Below are 7,267 nucleotides of genomic sequence, written 5' to 3' on the forward strand. Positions count from 1 at the left end.
TTTTACCCAATCAGCTTCGGACTCCGGAGCCTCCTGTCGGTGCCACCTGTCACACACCTCTACTGCTCATGGTAACTGTTACTGCAGGTGTTGTGTGCAATCCTACTCCCATCCACAAATTAGCGCACATGTAATGCATGAATCAAAACACATTTGCAAACACACTTCACACATGTACTGTACACACGCATACACACGTCACGCACCTACGCACGCACACACTCTGAAAGTGTCGACAGAGTTCACCCGGCTTGTTTTTGCTGTATCATGATCACGAATGCTCAGGTGACAGTCACAGTCTGGTTCTCTCAGACCTGTTCAGACCTGTTCGCAAAAGCTTCCTGCAGAAGATACGCATCGCAGCACTGTCAACGATAACATTGTCTCAGCCTGACCAGTACAGCTAAATGACCACGCAGATTCTGAGATATGGTGGGTGTAGTACAGCATTATTGTTTGATGTTTGAAATATGTGTAAAAAAGTTGTTCCTAAAAAACCTTTATCATCATGGCATGATTGACTTTGAGGAAATTCAGTCCAAACTGTATCTGTCTGGCCATGACAATGACTGATCCTCCTCTGTTGGAGCTCCAGTGTGGGTTACCCTGTACATGGTGAACTCTTCCTCCTCTGTTGGAGCTCCAGTGTGGGTTACCCTGTACATGGTGAACTCTTCCTCCTCTGTTGGAGCTCCAGTGTGGGTTACCCTGTACATGGTGAACTCTTCCTCCTCTGTTGGAGCTCCAGTGTGGGTTACCCTGTACATGGTGAACTCTTCCTCCTCTGTTGGAGCTCCAGTGTGGGTTACCCTGTACATGGTGAACTCTTCCTCCTCTGTTGGAGCTCCAGTGTGGGTTACCCTGTACATGGTGAACTCTTCCTCCTCTGTTGGAGCTCCAGTGTGGGTTACCCTGTACATGGTGAACTCTTCCTCCTCTGTTGGAGCTCCAGTGTGGGTTACCCTGTACATGGTGAACTCTTCCTCCTCTGTTGGAGCTCCAGTGTGGGTTACCCTGTACATGGTGAACTCTTCCTCCTCTGTTGGAGCTCCAGTGTGGGTTACCCTGTACATGGTGAACTCTTCCTCCTCTGTTGGAGCTCCAGTGTGGGTTACCCTGTACATGGTGAACTCTTCCTCCTCTGTTGGAGCTCCAGTGTGGGTTACCCTGTACATGGTGAACTCTTCCTCCTCTGTTGGAGCTCCAGTGTGGGTTACCCTGTACATGGTGAACTCTTCCTCCTCTGTTGGAGCTCCAGTGTGGGTTACCCTGTACATGGTGAACTCTTCCTCCTCTGTTGGAGCTCCAGTGTGGGTTACCCTGTACATGGTGAACTCTTCCTCCTCTGTTGGAGCTCCAGTGTGGGTTACCCTGTACATGGTGAACTCTTCCTCCTCTGTTGGAGCTCCAGTGTGGGTTACCCTGTACATGGTGAACTCTTCCTCCTCTGTTGGAGCTCCAGTGTGGGTTACCCTGTACATGGTGAACTCTTCCTCCTCTGTTGGAGCTCCAGTGTGGGTTACCCTGTACATGGTGAACTCATCCTCCTCTGTTGGAGCTCCAGTGTGGGTTACCCTGTACATGGTGAACTCATCCTCCTCTGTTGGAGCTCCAGTGTGGGTTACCCTGTACATGGTGAACTCTTCCTCCTCTGTTGGAGCTCCAGTGTGGGTTACCCTGTACATGGTGAACTCTTCCTCCTCTGTTGGAGCTCCAGTGTGGGTTACCCTGTACATGGTGAACTCTTCCTCCTCTGTTGGAGCTCCAGTGTGGGTTACCCTGTACATGGTGAACTCATCCTCCTCTGTTGGAGCTCCAGTGTGGGTTACCCTGTACATGGTGAACTCTTCCTCCTCTGTTGGAGCTCCAGTGTGGGTTACCCTGTACATGGTGAACTCATCCTCCTCTGTTGGAGCTCCAGTGTGGGTTACCCTGTACATGGTGAACTCATCCTCCTCTGTTGGAGCTCCAGTGTGGGTTACCCTGTACATGGTGAACTCATCCTCCTCTGTTGGAGCTCCAGTGTGGGTTACCCTGTACATGGTGAACTCTTCCTCCTCTGTTGGAGCTCCAGTGTGGGTTACCCTGTACATGGTGAACTCTTCCTCCTCTGTTGGAGCTCCAGTGTGGGTTACCCTGTACATGGTGAACTCTTCCTCCTCTGTTGGAGCTCCAGTGTGGGTTACCCTGTACATGGTGAACTCTTCCTCCTCTGTTGGAGCTCCAGTGTGGGTTACCCTGTACATGGTGAACTCTTCCTCCCAGCAGAGCAGGGCAAACCTGGGACAGACACCGTGAGAATCACACAGTGTTCTCCTAACTAGTGTCTTCCTCCACAATTCACGTGTGAGAGTGTGTGTACACTAATTCCTTTACAGGACATTTATGTTCCGCTAATATAGACTGACACAGGACAAAATCCTAGGTACCTTGAAGGTAAAGGGACAGTTAATGCATTTCATACAGTCCATTTATATATATATATATATATATATATATATATATATGTAATCGTTGGCGAGCAAGGAGCCCTACAAACCTGACTCAGTTACACCAGCTCTGTCAGGCGGAATGGGCCAAAATTCACCCAATTTATTGTGGGAAGCTTGTGGAAGGCTACCCAAAATGTTTGACCCAAGTTAAACAATTTAAAGGCAATGCTACCAAATACTAATTGAGTGTATGTTAACTTCTGACCCACTGGGAATGTGATGAAAGAAATAAAAGCTGAAATAAATCATTATCTCTACTATTATTCTGACATTTCACATTCTTAAAATAAAGTGGTGATCCTAATCTGACCTAAAACAGGGAATTTTTACTTGGATTAAATGTCAGGAATTGTGAAAAACTGAGTTTAAATGTATTTGGCTAAGGTGTATGTACACTTCCGACTTCAACTGTATATACAGTATATATATATATATTAGCAATTCGCATATAGGCAATTCCTCCCCATACTGTATAAACAAAGCATTCACTACCGCCCTCTCACAAATCTACACAAGGCTTCTGGGTCATTCCGCTGAATGAGTGCCTTTTGCATCCCTTTGATAAGTTGACAGAAAATGTGCACCAATAATGCATTTCAAAAGCCTGTTATAAGTCCCCTTTAATATAGATCCACATGGAAAATATTACATCCATGAGTCATGACTGCAGTAAAATTCCAATTGACCGTTGAGTCATGGTAATCTCCTCATATCCATATATCTGTACATGCGTTGGTAGTACCCAACTTGCTAAAGACCTTCAGGTCGCTAAAGGCCTGGTACTCAGGGCTCTATTGTCCCTGTACTACTCTGACAAATCACATCAAACACTTATCATCAAAACAGTATGTGTTTTTAAAACGCACCTCACTGTGATTGATCAATGTGAAGAAAGAAGTTCAACAACAGGTTGAAACTGAGTGTAAAACATGATCGTTGTGGCTGCTGTTTCAAAGCCCAACACAACGAAATGGACAGCGCTTTCTAAGTTAATGATTCATTCGAAACAAACATCCATATGCATATTAGAGTTGATGCATATGCATAGGCCTATGAGCCCAAACCCCGAAAAAAACCTGAATTAAAATAATGATTTTGCCCTTATACAATACATAGCCTACTGCATATATATGCATGGCAGAAAAACATAAAAATAACAGATTTAAGATGTCTTGGTACATAATTGGTCTTGCCCAGGTATTCCCAAACTGAGGTACACACAATGCCGCCGGGGTTGCGCCAAATAAAAATCTTATATATATATTTTTTTAAATTAAAATAATTCTTCACATTTTCAAACAGTCCATTTATATTTTCCAACGGGGCTATACATTTGGGTGAGGTTTTTTTCTCACCTGAGTAGCCTCGTTTCACTGCCAAAAATAAAATTAAACCATCTAGTGTTCAGCGAAATAAAAACACAATGTCAAATACAGGTAACCTAGTCAAATAATGAACATCCAATCACATTAACCGTTACTCTCTCGTGGATGAAACCTTCACTCTTGCGCAGACATTTAGAAACAAAACATGCCAATTTGAAAAATAACCCACAGGAGTTTTTTGAGTGAGAATTAAGATGACTTTCGAGTAGTAAAACAAGTATAAAAGCAACAGATACCATTAATAAGAAGGAGCTAGAAGCGTCTTATATGGTGAGTTACCGAGTGGCTAGGACTGGCAAGCCCCATACTATTGTGGAGAACTTAATTTTTCCTGCTGCCACGGATATGGCTGGGACAATGTTGGGGGAAAAGGCCCCAAAAACTATACAGACAATGCCTTCATCAAACAACACTGTTTCACGACGCATCAGTGACATGGCAGGAGATGTTTTGAAACAATTACTGCTTCGCATACAAGCCAGTGAATTATATGCGTTACAGCTGGATGAGTCAACAGACGTAGCGGGCCTGGCACAGCTCCTGGTATATGTCCGTTACGTTTATAGGTGGTCAATTAAGAAGGACATCCTCTTCTGCAAACCACTGGAAAAAGGACAACACGAGAGGATATTTTTAAAGTACTGGACTGCTTTGTGACATCAAATGGACGTTGGTGGTCAAGATGTGTTAGTATTTGAACTGATGACTCAAAAGCCATGACAGGGAGACATGGTGGAGTGGTAACATGCGTGCAAGCAGTTGCTCCTGAAGCCACTTGGGTACCCTGCTGCATCCACCGAGAGGCTCTTGCTGCCAAGGGAATGCCTGACAGCTTGAAAGACGTTTTGGTTAACTTTGTTAAAGCAAGGCCCCTGAACTTTTGTGTATTTTCTGCATTATGCAATGATATGGGCGGCGACAATGTAACGTTTTTACAACATACAGAGGTGCAAAGTATTTGACATGTTTTTTTAAAATTGAGAGATGAGCTTAAAGTTTCCTTTACTGACCATAATTTTCACTTGTCTAACCGCTTGCTTGATGATGAGTTTCTCAAACGACTGGCCTATCTGGGTGATGTTTTTTTTCCGCCTGAATGATCTGAATCTAGGATTACAGGGACTCTCCACAACTATATCCAATGTGCAGGACAACATTAACTTCTCTAGGGTAGGGGGCAGCATTTTCACGTTTGGATGAAAAGCATACCCAAATTCAACTGCCAGCTACTCATCCCCAGAGGATAAGATATGCATATTGTTAGTAGATTTGGATAGAAAACACTCTGAAGTTTCTAAAACTGTTTGAATCATGTCTGTGAGTATAACAGAACTTATTTAGCAGGCGAAAGCCCGAGGACAAACTATTCAGATTTTTTTTTTTTTTGAGGCCACTCTCTTTTCAATGGGTTTTCATTGGGAAACCAGATTTCTAAGCGACCTGCTTGCAGTTCCTACGGCTTCCACTGGATGTCAACAGTCCTGAGAAATTGGTTGAGGTTATTCCTTTGTGTAATGAAGAAGTACGAGTCACTCGACGTGTCCTGTTTGTTAGAGGCGCGAGACCAGAAAGGATGCTACAGTTGGTTTTAATCCTGTATTGAACACAGATCATCCCGTCTTCAATTTTATCGATTACTAACGTTAAAAAATACCTAAAGTTGTATTACAAAAGTAGTTTGAAATTTTTTGGCAAAGTTTACAGGTAACCTTTGAGATATTTTGTCGTCACGTTTGAGCAAGTTGGAACCTGTGTTTTTCTGGATAAAACGGGCGCCAAATAAATGGACATTTTGGATATATATCGACATTTACATTACATTTACATTTAAGTCATTTAGCAGACGCTCTTATCCAGAGCGACTTACAAATTGGTGCATTCACCTTATGACATCCAGTGGAACAGCCACTTTACAACAGTGCATCTAAATCTTTTAAGGGGGGGGGGGGGGGGGTCAGAAGGATTACTTTATCCTATCCTAGGTATTCCTTAAAGAGGTGGGGTTTCAGGTGTCTCCGGAAGGTGGTGATTGACTCCGCTGTCCTGGCGTCGTGAGGGAGTTTGTTCCACCATTGGGGGGCCAGAGCAGCGAACAGTTTTGACTGGGCTGAGCGGGAACTGTACTTCCTCAGTGGTAGGGAGGCGAGCATTAATCGAACAAAAGGACCATTTGTGATGTTTATGGGACATATTGGAGTGCCAACAACAGAAGCTCGTCAAAGGTAAGGCATGAATTATATTTTTATTTGTGCGTTTTGTGTCGTGCCTGCAGGTTTGAAATATGCGTATCTCTCTTTGTTTACAATGGTGCTATCCTCAGATAATAGCATCGTATGCTTTCGCCGAAAAGCCTATTTGAATTCTGACATGTTGGCTGGATTCACAACCAGTGTAGCTTTAATTTGGTATCTTTCATGTGTGATTTAATGAAAGTTTGATTTTATAGTAATTTTCATAGTAATTAATTTTAATTTGGCGCTCTGCATTTTCTCAGGCTTTTTGCCAAGTGAGACAGTAGCGTCCCGTCTAAACTCAGATTGTTTTATATAAATATGAACTTTACCGAACAAAACATACATGTATTGTGTAACATGAAGTCCTATGAGTGTCATCTGATGAAGATCATCAAAGGTTAGTGATTCATTTTATCTCTATTTCTGCTTTTTGTTACTGCTCTCTTTGGCTGGAAAAATGGCTGTCTTTTTTCTGTGACTTGGCTCATACCTAACATAATCGTTTGGTGTGCTTTCGTCGTAAAACCTTTTTGGATTTACAACTGTATCTTTAAAATGGTGTAAAATACGTGTATGTTTGAGGAATTTAAATTATGGGATTTCTGTTGTTTTTAATTTGGCGCCCTGCAGTTTCACTGGCTGTTGACGAGGGGGGACACTACCGTCCCACATACCCTAGAGAAGTTAAGGCTGGGATTAAGAAGTTGGAGCTCTTCTCTGTCTGCATTAACAAGGACAATACACAGGTCTTTCCATCATTGTAGGATTTTTTGTGTGCAAATGAACTCAAGCTTACAGACATGTCAAATGTGATACAGCGAAGCACCTGAGTGAGCTGGGTGCGCAATTACGCAGGTACTTCCCCGAAATGGACGACACAAACAACTGGATTCGTTATCCCTTTCAGGCCCTGCCTCCAGTCCACTTACCGATATCTGAACAAGAGAGCCTCATCAAAATTACAACAAGCTGTTCTGTGAAAATTGAATTTAATCAGAAGCCGCTGCCAGATTTCTGGATTTGGCTGCGCTCAGAGTATCCTGTCTTGGCAAATCGTGGGGTTAATACACTGATGCCCTTTGCAACAACGTACGTATGTGAGAGTGGATTCTCGGCCCTCACTAGCATGACAACTAAATACAGGCACAGACTGTGT

The sequence above is a fragment of the Salvelinus alpinus genome, chromosome 23 (genome assembly GCF_045679555.1).
Source record: "Salvelinus alpinus chromosome 23, SLU_Salpinus.1, whole genome shotgun sequence".
Taxonomy (NCBI): domain Eukaryota; kingdom Metazoa; phylum Chordata; class Actinopteri; order Salmoniformes; family Salmonidae; genus Salvelinus; species Salvelinus alpinus.